Genomic DNA, 17,500 nt, shown 5'->3' on the forward strand with positions numbered 1-17,500 from the left:
CTCTTGGGTAGAGGAGGAGGAGGAGGAGGAGGAGGGAGAGTGAAAAGGAGAAGTTACTTGTAGAAGAGGGTAAGGAAGATCGGAGGAAGAGAAAGAAGAGGAGGAGAAGGAGGAAGAGGAAGAAGAAGAGGAGGAGGAGGGAGAGAAAGAAAAAGAAAAGGGGAAGGGAGAGAAAGTAGAAGAAAGAGGAGGAGAAGGACAAGGGAGAGAAAGAGAAAAAGGATAAATAAATTAGGGAGGAAAAGGAGGAGGAGGGAGAGAAAAAAGAGGAGGAAGGAGAGAAAAGGGGGCGGGAAGGAAGGACGAAGGAGAGAAAGCAGAGGAGGAGGAGGAGGAGGAGGAGGCATAGATTGAAGTATTTCCTTTTCCTCCACTGTAGGAAATGTTTTGGAGGGAAGTTCCCGGCGGAGGGGGGAGGAAGACCGCCAAATAAGGGGGGAAGAGGGAGGAGGAGGAGGAGGAGGAGGTGGAGGGGGGGGTAAGGAGGAGGTGATGGTATAGCTTACGAAGGGAGGAAGAAGAAGAAGAAGAAGAAGAAGAGGTGAGGTTGAGTAATTGAACGGAAGAAGAGGAAGAGGAGGAGGAGGAGGAGGAGAGGAGATTATGAAAGGTAGCGAGTGGGAGGGAGGGAGGGAGGGAAGTGGAGAGGAAGAGGAAGAGGGAAGAAGGGAGAGAGAGATGGAGGAGAAGGAATGGCAAAATAGAGATAGATAGATAGATATAGATAGATAGATAGATAGATAGATATAACAAATACATAATAGATAAACAGATAGACAGATAGAATAGACAGATACAAAGTGAATATATATATAAATATATATATATATATATATATATATATATATATATATATATATATATATATATATATATATATATATATATATATATATATATAAATAAAATAATAACACAGATATTTTAATTAAGGTGGAGTGTGCCCGGCTCGTCATCGCTACCAGGTGGAAAAGTCAGGTGTTGAGCGCAATCAGGGACCTCATTAACGTGCGAGGGTGATGAGTTGGTATTAGTGTCAGAGTTTTTCATCTAAACACTTATTTGTATTATTTATTTTCGTATTTTATTTTATTTCATCCCATTTCCACTTTTTTTTTTCTTTTTGTTGTTTTGTTTTTGTTTTTGTTCTTCCTCTTGTTATTGTTTTGTGCTTTTCCCTCTTGTGATTTGTTCTTCTTCTTGTTTTCCTCCTCCTCTTCTTCTTTTTCTTATTCCTGTTCGTCTTCTCTTCCTCCTCCTCCTCCTTTTTCTCCCTTTTCTCCATCCCTTCTCTTCCTTTTCTTTCTTCTTTTTCTCTTTTCCTTCTCTTTGTTCTCCCTCTCCTTCTTCTTCTTCTTTCTCTCCTTCTTCCTGTCCTTCTTCTTTTTCTTCTTCGTCTTCTTTTTCTCTCTCCTTTTTCTTTCTTTATTCCTTCCATTCCTTCTCCTTTCCTTTTTTTCTTTTTCTCCTTTCCTTCTTGTTCTCCCTCTTCTTCTCCTTCTTCTTCTTTTTTCTCTCCTTCTTCCTATCCTTCCTCTTTTTCTTCTTCGTCATCTTTTTCTTTCGCCTCCTTCTCCTTCTCCTTCCATTCCTTCTTTCCTTTCTTCTTTGCTCCTTTCCTTCTCCTTGTTCTCCCTCTTCTTCTTCTTCCTCTCCTTCTTAAGATCCTTCCTCTTCTTCTTCTCTTTCTTTCTCCTCCTTCTCCTTCTCCTTCTCCTTCCTCTTCTTCTTCATCGTCTTCTTCTCTTTCTTTCTCTTCCTCCTCTCCTTCTTCTCCCTCCTCCTCCTCTTTCTTCCTTTCCTAATTCAATCCTACACTGGCTCACGTCCTTCTTTCTTTCACCACTTCCATTCTTTTTTTCCCTTAAACTCATCTTCTGTCTGTCCTTCAAGTTTTTCCCACTTCCATCCTTTTTTCCTTCTCGTTCTCGTCTTCAGCCTCGCTCCCCTTTTGGCCGCATCCTTGCCCCGTTTTCTCTGGCAAGGACACAACAAGCTCTCGATTACTGCCACGACCGCTGCTGGCTAAGAGGAGGGAGGAGGAGCCACTCTTTCATATCCGAGGTGAGTCCTTGCTTAGTAGCCTTACCTAATGGTCTTACCTCACATACCTGGCCTTACCTCACATCACCTGGCCTTACCTGTCCATTGAGGTCTGATGTGGGTGATTCAATTTCATGACCTCCTTACTTGCTTGCTTTTTTCGTCTCTCTCGCGTTTCTGTTTCGTTTTTTTTTTTTTTCTCTCTTTCTCTCCTTTTGTTTCTTGGTGTGTGTGTGTGTGTGTGTGTGTGTGTGTGTGTGTGTGTGTGTGTGTGTGTGTGTGTGTGTGTGTGTGTGTGTGTGTGTGTGTGTGTGTGTGTGTGTGTGTGTGTGTGTGTGTGTGTGTGTGTGTGTGTGTGCTCTCTCTCTCTCTTGAATGTTCTTGTTGATGTTTTTTGTTTTTCTTTTTGTTTTATTTATTTTTCCTTTTTCATAATCTTCTTCTTCTTCTTCTTCTTCTTCTTCTTCTTCTTCTTCTTCTTCTTCTTCTTCTTCTTCCTCTTCTTCTTCCTCCTCCTCCTTGTGAAGTCTACGGTACCGTCAATACAATTTTCACTCCCTTTTTATCCCTTTCATCCACTTCTGCGAAAGGAAAAGATCAGAATCCATCTCTCTCTCTCTCTCTCTCTCTCTCTCTCTCTCTCTCTCTCTCTCTCTCTCTCTCTCTCTCTCTCTCTCTCTCTCTCTCTCTCTCTCTCTCTCTCTCTCTCTCTCTCTCTCTCTCTCTCTCTCTCTCTCTCTCTCTCTCTCTCTCTCTCTCTCTCTCTCTCTCTCTCTCATATCTATCTTCATCTATCTGTCTTTTCTTCTCTTTCCTTCCATCTGTCAAACGAATTTTCCCTCCCTTCCCTCCCTCCCTCCCTCAGTCAGATTTGGTCAGGGCTGGGGAGATTGAGGTCACGAGGTCAAAGGTCATTCAATAAGTCTTTCAAATCCTGGAGGAATGAAGGGACAGGGAAATGAAAAGATGAAGATTAGGATACGAAGAACTGGAATACTTGGAACAGAACAGAGGAGAGAGGAAGAAGAGAAAGATGGATAAGAAGATCAGGATAGGAGAAACAAGATAATGATTGGATAGGATTGGGTAGGAAACAAAATTAGGATAGGATAGGATAGGATAGTAAGGGAAACAAGATTAAGATAGGAAAGGATAGGATAGGATAAGAAAGAAGATTAGGATAGGATAGGATAGGATAGGATGGGAAACAAGATTAGGATAGGATAGGATAGGATAGGATGGGAAACAAGATTAGGATAGGATAGGATAGGATAGTAAAGGAAACAAGATTAAGATAGGAGAGGATAGGATAGGATAGGAAAGAAGATTAGGATAGGATAGGATAGGACAGGATGGGAAACAAGATTAGGATAGGATAGGATAGGATAGGAAAGAAGATTAGGATAGGATAGGATCGGATAGGATAGAAAAGAAGATTAGGATAGGAAACAAAATTAGGATAGAATAGGATAGGATATTTTAGAAGAAGGAGGAAGAAGATAGCTAAGGAAGAGAAGAAATGAAGATAAGTAGGAAAGAAGGAAGAAATACATAATAGATAAATGCAGAATGAAGGGAATAAGGGAAAGAAAGAGATAACTGGGAAGAAGAGGAAAAGGATGGGAAAAAAGGAGAGAACAAGCAAAATAGAGAGAAAGAAGGACATAAAAGAGAATAAGTAAAGAAGGACAAACAGATGATAACTGAAATGTTGAAAAAAAAATTGATAAGAGAAACGGAAAAGTCCAAATAAAAAGTAAAAAGAAAAGATGGATAAAAGGAATAAGAAAAATTGTAAAGAAAATGACAGAAGGAAAGTTTAAATTGAAATAGAAAGCAGAGATAGAAAGAAGTGGACATAGGGAAGAAGTAAAGTGAATAAACGAAGAACGAATATGAAGGAGCAGAAAATAAAAGACGATATTGATAGTAAAGAAGAGAGAGAGAGGGAAAAAAGAAATAGACGTGACAGGAAAAGTTTTTGATAAGTCACGGAAAAGAAAAAAAGAGGAAGAACAAATCATGAAACAGTTAAAATAAGGAGGAGAAAAAATATGTAGGATTGAATTAGGAAAGGAAGATGGAGGAGGAGAAGGAGGAGAAGGGTGAGAAGAAGAAGAGCAGGAAAAGAAGGGAAGGAGAAAAAGAAGATGGGAGGGAGAAAATTTAGAAGGGAAGGAGAAAAGAGAAGAAGGGAAGGAGAAAAAGATGGGAGGAAGAAAATTTAGAAGGGAAGGGGAAAAGAGAAGAAGGGAAGGAGAAAAAAGATGGGAGGAAGAAAATTTAGAAGGGAAGGAGAAAAGAGAAAAAGGGAAGGAGAAAAAAGGAGATGGGAGAAAAAGTAGAAGGGAAGGAGAGAAGGAGAAAAAGAGAAAGAGAAAAGGGAGAAGAGAAGAAGAGGCAGAAGAAGGAGAGAGGAATTCAACTACAAAAAAAAGAAGAAAAAGGAAAAAATAAATTAGAAAACTGGTACTTGAAGAATAACTGAAGACGAAGCAAAAAAGTGGAGATGAAGCAGAAGAAAGAGAAAGTTAAATGACGATGAGGGAAAGGAAAGGAAAGACAAAAATAGGAAAAAAATGTTGAAGGAAGAGAGAAAAAAAAAAAGAGAAACTGACGCTGAGGAAGAGAATAAAGAGCATGATAAAAAAATGAAGAAGGAACAAAAAAAAAAAAAACGAAAAAAAAGAAGAAAAAAAGGAAAAACGGGACAAGAATACAAAAAGATTAGGATGAAAAGAGAGAAAAAAATCATACTGACGAAGAAAAAAAAAAGAGAAGGGACAGGAATAAAAAAGAAAGGTGAAATGAAACAAAGAAAATAACATACTAATAAAGAGAAGAAAAAAGAAAAGGAGTAAAGACGAAAAATGAATAAAAAAGAGGTTAGCAGGTGATTGACAGGTAATACGAGCAAGGCGACGATTTCTGACAGTCACCCTCCAAAGAAAACGATAAACCTTGATAAGTCTTCTTCCTCCTCCTCTCCCTCCTCCTCCTCCTCGTCCTCTTCTTCTTCTTCTTCTTCTTCTTCTTCTTCCCCCTCTTTGTTACCTATTATCTTTTTCACTGGCCCATGACGTATTTCCTCCTCCTCCTCCTCCTCCTCCTCCTCCTCCTCCTCCTTCTCCTCCTCCTCCTTCTTCTCTTCCTCCTCCTCCTCCTCCTCCTCCTCCTCCTCCTCCTCCTCCTCCTCGTTTTCTATGAGGCCGTGACATCGCACTTTCCTGTTTTCAGTGTCAACGTGGGCCTCTTGACGTCAATGTGTTCTTACGTACGTTAGTTTTTCACCATTTTTTTTTACTGTGAGAAATGTTAATCGGGCGTGTGCGTGATGATGATGAGGAGGAGGAGGATGAGGAGGAAGAGGAGGAAGAGGAGGAGTGGAAGAGGAGGAGAGGAAGAGGAGGAGGAGGATTATATGAAACTTCTCGCGTGATGAAGATAGCGAGAGATATAGATAGATAGATAGGTTGATGATTGTGTGTGTGTGTGTGTGTGTGTGTGTGTGTGTGTGTGTGTGTGTGTAATAATAATGATAAACGGTTTATTCATAGAGTGTGCAGCCAGAGGCTGAAAATTTACATGTTAACATAGATATATAGGTGTACATAAAATGAATATGAACTTAAATTGTATAATATAAATTAAATTAATATAAGTATGCAGATAAATTGTTCTTATGAAGTTACTTGTTGTTAATTAAATTTACAAATGTAGGGATGGGGCTCTTCCTGTACCTCTCCGTCCTTGCACGGATAGGCATCAGTAGGTTGCTGTGTCCGGCGGCATGGCGAGAGGGAGGCGCAGTGTCTGGGAGCAGGTCACGGTGGCGCGGGTGAATAAGTAGTTGTACCGCAAACTTTTGGAGGAGGTGCTGGTAGCGGTCTTGAAGTGTGTGCAGGTGTAGGGCGTCAAAGGCCTCGTCATAGGTGGAGTAAGACGGGCCCAGGATAAGCCTACACGCTCGCTTCTGAACCCTCTCGAGCTGGCGGCGCTGGGTGGTGCTGAGGGATGGAAACAAGGCTGGGGAGGCGTTAGTGAGCTTGGGGAGGATGAAGGTGCGTGGGAGTCCCCAGCGACTTCAACTGCCTCAGACGGTAGAGTTGATACGAGGCTGAAGCGATGGTGCGGCTGACACGCTTCTTCCACGTCAAGCGGTTGTCAATGGTGACGCCGAGAAGCTTTGTTGTCTCCACCACCTGGAGCGGAGTGCCGTTGATGGAGACTACAGGTGGAGGCACGGGTGTTGTGGAGGTGGTGATGTGCATGAGGACTGTCTTGTTCTGGTTGACTGTGTGTGTGTGTGTGTGTGTGTGTGTGTGTGTGTGTGTGTGTGTGTAGGCGAAAGAAAAAAAAAAACAGGTGAGGATCATGCAGCACAGGTAGCCCGTCAGGTGAGGTGAAGCTGATCGTTGAGAGAATTTTCTGGAGCACATGCACGGTCGCAAAAACCCGTCGTGAGGGGTGGGGGGAGGTGGCGGGGGGCTGGGGTATCTGGTAGGGGGGGAGGCTGTCCACGCGATGCCTCAAGCGGGGATGAGTTGACCACGTGTCTCTGTGTATCTGCGTGTCTGGGTATAGATTAGGTTTATATGGTTAGGTTAGGTTAGGTTAATGTTTTTTTTCAGCAAGGGAGGCGGGTCAAAGGCAAAAAAACAATAACAACAAGAGCAAAAGCCCGCTAGACGCCGCTTCGAACAAAGAAAAGGAACGAGAGGTCAGGCTATGTCAAAGTAGGTTGTGTTGTGTTAGGTCAGGTTAGGTGAGGTAAGGTTAGATTATGTCAAAGTAGGTTGGGTTATGTTAGGTCAGGTTAGGTGAGGTAAGGTTAGCTTAAGTTAGATTTGGTTAGGTTAGGTCAGGCTAGGTTAGGTTAGGTTATGTTAAGTAAGATTAAGTATGGTTAGGTTAGGTAAGATTAGGTATGGTTAAGTTAGGTAAGGTTAGGTATGGTTAGGTTAGGTTAACTTTGGTTAGGCTAGTATGGTTAGGTTAGGTTAGGTTAGGTATGGTTAGGTTAGGTAAGATTGGGTATGGTTAAGTTAGGTAAGGTTAGGTATGGTTAGGTTAGGTAAGGTTAGGTATGGTCATGTTATATTAGGTTAAGTTATATTAGGTTAGGTGTAGTCAGGTAAGGTTAGGTAAAGTTAGAGAAGATTAGGTTAGGTTAGGTTAGGTTTGGTTAGGCTAGGTATGGTTAGATTAGGTAAAATTAAGTATGGTTAGGTTAGGTAAGGGTAGGTATGGTAAGGTTATATTATGTTAGGTGTGGTTAAGTATGGTTCGGTAAGGTTAAAGAAGATTAGGTTAGGTTAGGCTAGGTTCGGTTAGGCTAGGTTAGGTAAGGTTAGCCCAGGTTAGGTTAAGTTAGGGGATACAGCGTTGCTTGCCTATCTATACACCTCCCAATGATCTCTCTCTTCCCAACCCGTAAATTTCTTCCCAGACGGTTCCAGTTCACCACAAATATTCGTCAAGGCCACAAAGGAGAGTAGTCAGGTTCTTATGAGTCTTTTTATCACGTCCATGGTGCAGAAGACGCCTTGTTAAACTGTCACTAGGCTCTTACACCTACCCATGGAGATAACTACAGCAACCTCTACGAAAACCTCACCAAATGTAGGTGTGTAGGCCTTGAAGTGTTTAGGAATATGGGTCTGTGTCTGTTTGTCTGTGTGCTTGTTTACCTCTTCTCCGTAATGTAACCTTTTACCTCCCATCTCTTACTCTACTTGCAATCTTACTCCTGATATGCTCTTCAGAAGTCCCTCCCTTCCCATTTAACTTTCTCCACCTTCCTTCACTTTATGTCGGCGTCTGCACGCTGATCAACAGATTGTCCACCTTCTTGTTGTTCTCTTCAAGTTGTTTTCCTGTCTTACCCAAGCATTGTAGACATGACAATGTATAATAACATTTGTTAGCCCTGATGAACCCTACAACATTATATATATATATATATATATATATATATATATATATATATATATATATATATATATATATATATATATATATATATACTTTTTTTTTTTAAGTCTTGGTCTGTGGCGCCGGTAGGCCTTCATAGTTGGACCTGATGGTCGGCCCCAGCCCGTTGTGGCGCAGGCAAGTGTTTATAGTGGCGCCATCTTTACTTTTCAGCATTTTCCATTTCAGGCCCCTAGTTGCATAATATAAATTGTTGGGGGTGTGCTGGAGGGTCATGCGACGCTGATCTAGCACAGTTTTTGTGCTATTAACACTTGTTCCTCTTCCTTTCTCCCTCCCAGCGCCCCCCTCCCTCTGCTCTCCTATTTAGTTTTGTCACCTTTCCTGTTACTTTATGCCTGGTTGTTTGTATGTGTTTCTACCTGTTTGTCTACCTCTCTTTCGTAACCTAACCTCTTACCTTATACCTTACCTCATACCTGGTTGTTTGTGTGTGTGTTTATACCTGCTTACCTGTTTTCATTATATGACCTCAGACCTCAGACCTTGTTCCTCCTACACAACACCTACCTGCTCTCTCATACCTGTGTGTCGACGTGTATGTGGCATCCCCTTACCCCCACTTTTTTTTTTTTTTTTTTTAGTCTCAGGGGCATAAAAAAATAATAGAGAGAAAAAGTTCACTAATCACCGCCCTTATAAAAGAATGTACAGATGAGTGGATATGAGATTCACACCTTGCTCTTAATTATCACACCTACCTGCTCACCTTGTTATATTTACCTGTACTGTCAAGCTTCACCTTTTATCGCTAACACTTCTCACTGTGTCCCTTTGTCCCCATCTCTAGCTTTTACTTTTACTTTCATTACATTTTTTCTTCCTTCTGTTTTCCTTCCTATTTTATTTTCTTTCCTTTCTTTCTTTTGAACCGTGTCCTTTCTCTTTATTAAACTTTCCTCAACTCCTTTCAAAACCCTCGTCTTATATCTTCCAATACTTCAGCTTCTAACTAGATATATTGCAGGTACTTTTGTCTAACCACTGGCTCACGAACACAGTGGTAGATGAGTGGAACAAACTGGGCAGGCATGTGGGTGAGGCAAACACGATTGAAACCCTTAAACGGAGACTAGATGCTTTTATGGATAGGAATGAACTTGGGTGAGCAATACATCTTCAAGCCTTATATCCTTTTACTGATGTTCTTATTTCCTTATACTTCCCTTGGGTCTAATACAAATGTCTATACTGTTTCTTTTAATGTTCTTATGTTCTTATGTAAGCCTTACGTCCTTATACTTATGTCCTTATGTCCTTATACTTCCCCTGGGTCGAATTTAAATGTCTATACTGTTTCTTTTAATACTAGAGTCACGATTTGTCCCTTCTCGTATGGTTGGTGTGTCTGTTCATGTTAAACCTCTTCCCTGTTACCCTTTGAACCACTTGTAAAACCCTCTATCAAATACCTTAAACTATATACTATCCTTTATTAAACTTCCCTCGGGTCTAATTTAAATGTCTATACTGTTTCTTTTAATACTAGAGTCACGATTTGTCCCTTCTCGTATGGTTGGTGTGTCTGTTCATGTTAAACTTTTACTGTTACCCTTTGAACCACTTGTAAAACCCTCTATCAAATACCTTAAACCATATACTATCCTTTATTAAACTTCCCTCGGGTCTAATTTAAATGTCTATACTGTTTCTTTTAATACTAGAGTCACGATTTGTCCCTTCTCGTATGGTAGCCGTGTCTGTTCGTGTTAAACCTCTTCACTGTTACCCTTTGAACCACTTGTAAAACCCTCTATCATATACCTTAAACCATGTACTATCCTTTATTAAACTTCCCTCGGGTCTAATTTAAATGTCTATACTGTTTCTTTTAATGCTACAGTCACGGTTTACCTCTTATCACATGGTTGTTGTGTCTGTTCGTGTTAAACCTCTTCCCTGTTACCCTTTGAACCACTTGTAAAACCCTCTATCATATATCTTAAACCATGTACTATCCTTTATTAAATTTCCCTTGGGTCTATTTCAAATGTCTATATACGTCTTTTTTTCTTTTCCTTTTCTTTTCCTTTTTTCTATGGTTTTTCTTGCTGTTCTTCTGCTTGTTCATGTTCTTTCTGTTTTGCTGTCACGATCTATTTCTTCTACCGTAGTTTAACCTCTTCAAGATTATCCTGCCAATAAACTCTGTCCTTTCTGCTCTCTTAAACCTTCCTCGGCAACTCCCAGATCTTTTTCCATTCCTTCCAATACCACGCTCTCTGACTTGACTTCTCCTCCTCCTCCTCCTCCTCCTCCTCCTCCTCCTCTTTCTCCTCCGCCTCCTTTTGCAGTCGTTGATCTCCTTCGTCCGCTTCATTGCCCTCCACACCTGCTCATCCCTCCCTCCACACCTGCTCAGCCCTCCCTCCACACCTCTTTGAAAGTGTCCACATCTGTCACGAAGAGGTCCCCATGTTTTTTATTTTTATTTTTTATTTTTTTATTTTTTTACAGCTAAGGAGACAGCACAAGGGCACAAGAAAAAGGAAACAATATCTATATTTTTTTTATTGTTGTTTCCTTTGTGTGTGTGTGTGTGTGTGTGTGTGTGTGTGTGTGTGTGGTTACTGAAGTGGGTGTTATGTTGTGTATTTCCGGGTTATGTAATGGATGTTTATTAAGAAAGAGAGAGGGAGAATGGGGTGTCAATATCCTCTTCCTCCTCTTCCTCTTCTTCTTCCTCTTCTTCCTCTTCTTCTTCCTCCTGCTACGTTTGTCTTCTCTCCTCTCCTTCCCTTCTTCATACTTCCACTCCTTTTGTTATTTCTCGTTCTTCTTCTCTCATTTTATTTTTTATTTCTCTTTCTCTTATTTTCATTCCCTCCTCTCCTTCTCTTTCTTTCTCCTCTGCTTCTCATTTCCTTAACAAACATCTACGATCTCTTTTACGCCTCTTTCTTATCCCTACGTTCATATTTTTTTCTACTTCTTCTCTTCCTCTTACGTTCATCCATTCTCCTTCTTCTCCCTCTTCCCCTTCTCACTTCTCTGTCTACGCTTTCTCTTCTTATTCCTGTTTTTTTTTTGTCCTAATGTTTGTGTTTTTTTTATTTTTTTCTTCTTACGTTCATTCCTCTTCTTCCCCCCCTTCCTCCCCTTCTTTTTTCTCTTCTCTTCTCCTTTGTTACTTTTTTCCTTTCCTACTCTTTTTCTTTTTGCCTTTTACTAACCTTCTTCTCAGTGGCGGATCCAGCTCCGGGTGAAGGTAGTAGTAGAAGTAGTCGTAATAGTAATAGTAGTAATAGTATTGTTATTATTATCATTGTTATTAGTAGGCTAGCAGTAGTGTTCAGAGGAATGATACCCCCCCCCCCCCATATCTCAGTGAATCTTTGAAAGGGCACAATTTAGGTCCTAAGGGGGGGGGGCGGCCATCCCTCCCCCCCCCTCTGGATCCGCCTCTGCAAGTTCTTCATAGTTCATTCTCCCTCTTCTCCCCCTCTTCTCCCCTTCCTCCCCTTCTCCCCTGCTTCTTACTCTCCACGGTAAAATTCTCCCACTTCTTCCCCTATATAAAACCGGTACTTCATTCTCACCTTCTTCTCCTCCCAACCTTACTCCCCAACCTGCTTCCTTACCTCCTCAACCTGCTTGTTTATGTAAGCGTGTTTTCACCCTCCGATATTTTCCCTAAAAAGCTCTCTCTCTCCCTCCTCCCCCCCCTTCACCGTCTCTCCCTTTTTTTCTTCGTTTTCTTCTCCCCCCTCCTTTCTCCTTTCTTTCTCCATCTCTCCCCGCCCCTTATCCTCCTTTTCCCTTTCCTCTCCTTTTTTTTTTTTTGCTCTTTCTTCTTCTTCTGTTCTTTCTTCTTCTTCTTCTTCTTCTTCTTCTTCTTCTTCTTCTTCTTCTTCTTCTTCTTCTTCTTCTTCTGTTCTTTCTCCTTCTTCTTCTTCTTCTTCTTCTTCTTCTTCTTCTTCTTCTTCTTCTTCTTCTTCTTCTTCTTCTTCTTCTTCTTCTTCTTCTTCTTCTTCTTCTTCTTCCAACCAGTGACTCAATTCCTCTTTCTATATTATCTCTTCTTTCTCAATATCTTCTTTTCTCATTCCTCTCTCCTCCTCCTCCTCCTCCTCCTCCTCCAAACAATGGTTAATGGTGATCCTTTACCCCCTGGAGAGAGAGAGAGAGAGAGAGAGAGAGAGAACGTGACGCAAATGCCTTGGAGCAATATAGTGACCGTCTGTGTGTGTGTGTGTGTGTGTGTGTGTGTGTGTGTGTGTGTGTGTGTTCTTTGTTGGTTGTTGAGGGAAAGGCAATATTAGGAGAATGGTGGTAGTTGTTGTTGTTGTAGTAGTTGTTCTTTCTTCTTCTTCTTCTTCTTCTTCTTCTTCTTCTTCTTCTTCTTCTTCTTCTTCTTCTTCTTCTTCTTCTTCTTCTTCTTCTTCTTCTTCTTCTTCTTCTTCTTCTTCTTCTTCTTCTTCTTCTTCTTCTTCTTCTTCTTCTTCTGTTCTTTCTCCTTCTTCTTCTTCTTCTTCTTCTTCTTCTTCTTCTTCTTCTTCTTCTTCTTCTTCTTCTTCTTCTTCTTCTTCTTCTGTTCTTTCTCCTTCTTCTTCTTCTTCTTCTTCTTCTTGTTGGTCTTGTTGTCGTTGTTGCTCTTTTTGTGTTCTCAATAAGCCAAAGTCGAGGTTAGGAACAGACGGAACAGATCGATTGGCTTAACGAGAGACAGACAGGCGGCTTAACGGATTGACGGATTAACAAGTTTTACACAGGCAACAAAGGGATTGGCTTACGTGGAAGAGAAAGGTAAAGGGCAGGAATATCAGAAAAAAAATAACGTTATGAAGAAAGCGAGGAGTGAAAGTGAGAAAAAAAGAATAAAGATAGAAATGGTTATGAAGAAGAATAACGAAAGAAAGAAAAAGAAAAATAAAGAAAAATTGTCTTGAAAAAACGACGAATGAAGATAGAAAAGGTTATAAAGAAGAATAAATAAATAAAGAAAGAAAAAGAAAAATTGTCTTAAAAAAAGCGGCGAGTGAAAATAGAAATAGTTATAAAGAAGAATAAAGAAAGAAAAAAGAAAAATAAAGAAAAATTGTCTTGAAAAGAGTACGAGTGAAGATAGAAAAGGTTATAAAGAAGAATAAAGAAAGAAATAGAAAAAAAATAAAGAATATGTCTTGAAAAAAAGCGACGAGTGAAAATAGAAATGGATATAAAGAAGAATAAAGAAAGAAAGAAAAAAATAAAGAAAAATTGTCTTGAAAAAAAGTACGAGTGAAGATAGAAAAGCTTATAAAGAAGAATAAAGAAAGAAAAACAATGCCATGAAGAGAGCGAAGAGTGAAAGATACGAACAACAATTACAGACATAAACAAGAACAAGAAAAAATCATAAAGAAAACGGAAATGAAGATAGAAAGGAAAGCAAAACATCACGGGCCAATGCAACGGAGATGAACACCGAGGCTTCGCGCACCTATAGCATATACCTTAGGACACGGGGATATTTTATTTTATTTATATTTTTTCTGGTCGCTGTTCCCACCACTTAACGGGTATTTAAATAACAAACCAAGCATTCTAAAACAACGTCATATATTAGGCCATTTTCTTAACCATATCGGTGGCCAAGCTAACACACATAACACACATTTAACAAGGTTTTCGTAGGAGGATTAGGCGTTTCCAGGGGTGGTTTTATGACCCTGGCGGTGGTAGTCTGACCCTTCATCTGCACCGTGAACCTAAAGAAACACATATTTGACAAGGCTTTCTTAGAACATAAGAACATAGGGAAACTGCAAGAGGCCGGGTGGCCTACACAGGGCAGCTCCAGAATCCCCCCCACTACTCACGGTGGGTGAGGTGTAGTTACAGGGGTTACAGGTAGAGGCTTGATCCTCGTTATACCGGCGGTACCCAGGCACGCATCCAGCACCCCGTCACCCTACTGCACCCACACCTCACTGCCACCTGTCGTCCCCGTCCATGTAGCTTTTTGTAGCGTTTTGGGCATTTCCAGGGGTAGTTGTATGACCCGGTGGTTGTAGTCTGACCCTTTCTCTGCACCGTGAACCTAAAAAAAACACTCTTGGGAACCCGACCGGCCTTTGGAAAGTGTAAATGTGGAAGGAGGAAGGATCTAAGAATACCAGACACTTAAGCAATAGGACAGAACGTCAGAGGATTGAAGTTAACGAGGATGATAAAATGCCCGTAATCGTGCCAAATCTATTCTCCGACTAACCAAAATTTTTTTCATTAATAGAAAATGCCAAAACCTTGCTTTCTCTAACTCCTCCCGTGACTTTTGGCATCTAGCCAAAAACATCTCTTCCAACTTCACTTCTTCATCTTTCCCTCCACTCCTCAGTCCTGACGGCAACACTGCCGTCTCATCTATCTCTAAGGCTGAACTCTTCTCTCAACCTTTTTCTAAAAACTCCACTCTGGACGATTCTGGGCATATTCCTCCTACTCATCCCCCCTCTGACTCCTTTATGCCTGTTATAAAGATTCTTCAAAATGATGTTTTCTATGCCCTCTCTGGCCTCAATCCTCAGAAGGCTTATGGACCTGATGGAGTGCCTCCTATTGTCCTTAAGAACTGTGCCTCCGTGCTGTCACCCTGCCTGGTCAAACTCTTTCGCCTCTGCCTGTCAACATCTACCTTTCCTTCTTGCTGGAAGTATGCCTTCATACAGCCTGTGGCTAAGAAGGGTGACCGCTCCAATCCCTCAAACTACCGTCCTATAGCTTTACTTTCTTGTCTATCTAAAGCTTTTGAATCAATCCTTAACCGGAAGATTCAAAGCACCTTTCCACTTCTGACCTTCTATCTGATCGCCAGTATGGGTTCCGCAAGGAGCGTTCTACTGGTGATCTCCTAGCCTTCTTAACTGACTCTTGGTCATCCTCTCTTAGCCGTTTCGGTGAAACCTTTGCTATTGCGCTGGACATATCAAAAGCTTTTGATAGGGTCTGGCACAAATCTTTGCTTTCCAAACTACCCTCCTACGGTTTCTATCCTTCTCTGTACCTTTATCTCCAGTTTCCTTTCTGACCGTTCTATTTCTGCCGTGGTAGACGGTCACTGTTCTTCCCCTAAATCTATTAACAGTGGTGTCCCACAGGGTTCTGTCCTATCTCCCACTCTTTTTCTGTTGTTCATTGATGATCTTCTTTCCAAAACGAACTGTCCTATCCATTCCTACGCCGATGATTCCACTCTGTATTACTCAACTTCTTTTAATAGAAGACCCACCCTTCAGGAACTTAACGACTCAAGGCTGGAGGCTGCAGAACGCTTAGCCTCAGACCTTACTATTATTTCCGATTGGGGCAAGAGGAACCTGGTGTCCTTCAACGCCTCAAAAACACAGTTTCTCCACCTATCCACTCGACAAAATCTTCCAAACAACTATCCCCTATTCTTTGACAACACCCAGCTATCACCTTCCTCAACACTAAACATCCTCGGTCTATCCTTAACTCAAAATCTCAACTGGAAACTTCATATCTCATCTCTTACTAAATCAGCTTCCTCGAGGCTGGGCGTTCTGTACCGTCTCCGCCAGTTCTTCTCCCCTGCACAGTTGCTGTCCATATACAGAGGCCTTGTCCGCCCTCGTATGGAGTATGCATCTCATGTGTGGGGGGGCTCCACTCACACAGCTCTTCTGGACAGAGTGGAGGCTAAGGCTCTTCGTCTCATCAGCTCTCCTCCTCATACTGATAGTCTTCTACCTCTTAAATTCCGCCGCAATGTTGCCTCTCTTTCTATCTTCTATCGATATTTCCACGCTGACTGCTCTTCTGAACTTGCTAACTGCATGCCTCCCCCCTTCTGCGGCCCTGCTGCACTCGACTTTCTACTCATGCTCATCCCTATACTGCCCAAACCCCTTATGCAAGAGTTAACCAGCATCTTCACTCTTTCATCCCTCACGCTGGTAAACTCTGGAACAATCTTCCTTCATCTATATTTCCTCCTGCCTACGACTTGAACTCTTCAAGAGGAGGGTATCAGGACACTCTCCTCCCGTATTTGATCTTGCTTTCGGCCACCTCTTTTGTTTCTTTTTTAGGAGCAGCGAGTAGCGGGCTTTTTTTTTATTGTTGTTTTCTTTTTTTGTGTGCCCTTGAGCTGCCTCCTTTGTTGTAAAAAAAAAAATTGTTATGGTTTAATTGGGCTGTTAGGGCCTCACACAAGAAAAGAAAGCTATAATGCTGACGTCACGCGCGGAGAGAGAGAGAGAGAGAGAGAGAGAGAGAGAGAGAGAGAGAGAGAGAGAGAGAGAGAGAGAGAGAGAGAGAGAGAGAGAGAGAGAGAGAGAGATGCAACTTATGTCCGGGAGAGAGAGAGAGAGAGAGAGAGAGAGAGAGAGAGAGAGAGAGAGAGAGAGAGAGAGAGAGAGAGAGAGAGAGAGAGAGAGAGAGAGAGAGAGAGAGAACTGACCTTTATATATTTTTTTTGACAGTGAAGAAAGCAACTCAAGGGCAAAAAAAAAAAAAACCAAGAAAAAAAGAAAAAAGAAAAAAAACACGCACTTACGAAAACGAAGCATAACCCTAAAAAATAATAACAACAAAAATAACAATAATAGATAGATAGATAGAATGATAGATTTTTTTACAACAAAGGAGACAGCTCAAGGGCACAAAAAAGGAAACAATAATAAAAAAAAGCCCGCTACTCGCTGCTCCTAAAAAGAATCCAAAGAGAGATAGTTAGATAGATGAACTGATAGACAGATATACAGATAGATAGATAGTGATGTTTTTTTTCATTGCCATCTATATTCCTTTCTCTCATTTTTCTCTATATAACAGGTAAAAATCAAGGGGTGCAATTATTTAGAGCAGGTGAGCGAGGACGTGACACTCGTATAAATGAAAACAAAATAAAACAAGGTTGCATTTTGTCTATTTAAAGTTTATGTTATCGCATCGGTGTAGCGCGTTATTGCGAAACACGAAGAATAACACCGATACACGGAAAACCACTACGTCAGGCATTGCGAGGACGCGATATGTAGAGCGAAATAACTTTGATAAATATAACGAAAGGAGACAAAGAACTGGCGATGTTGAAAAATTGTTCTGTAACGTGAAATTGGTACACTGATTAATCTCTCTCTATCTATCCATCTGTCTATCTATCTATCTTTATCTATCGTATCATCCTGTTATTTCTTTGTTTTCATATACCTGTTTATATCAATGAATATGTAGTTTGGACCATCACCCTTTCTCTCTCTCTCTCTCTCTCTCTCTCTCTCTCTCTCTCTCTCTCTCTCTCTCTCTCTCTCTCTCTCTCTCTCTCTCTCTCTCTCTCTCTCTCTCTCTCTCTATCTATCTATCTATCTACCTACGTTTCTACTTACCTAACTAATTAACTAACTTACTAACTACCTATCCGTCTATCTATCTATCTATCTTTATCTATCTATCTATCTGTCTGTTTAATCTGGCATCGCTTTGGGAGATAAAGATCGGCTTAACCATGACATAACTT

The 17,500-nt window shown here is 41.1% G+C and overlaps 1 protein-coding gene across 1 annotated transcript in view; it reads left to right on the plus strand.

Annotated features, from left to right (window-relative positions):
- The window catches only part of LOC126985538 (protein wntless-like), a 32,381-nt gene extending 30,318 nt beyond the window's left edge, over positions 1-2,063 (plus strand). Inside the window, exon 12 of the transcript XR_007738779.1 lies at positions 1,939-2,063. The gene's annotated coding sequence lies outside the window, so the exon portion shown is untranslated. The remainder of the gene's footprint in view (positions 1-1,938) is intronic.
- The last annotated feature ends 15,437 nt before the right edge of the window (positions 2,064-17,500 follow it).

This window comes from Eriocheir sinensis, chromosome 59 (genome assembly GCF_024679095.1).
Source record: "Eriocheir sinensis breed Jianghai 21 chromosome 59, ASM2467909v1, whole genome shotgun sequence".
Lineage (NCBI taxonomy): Eukaryota > Metazoa > Arthropoda > Malacostraca > Decapoda > Varunidae > Eriocheir > Eriocheir sinensis.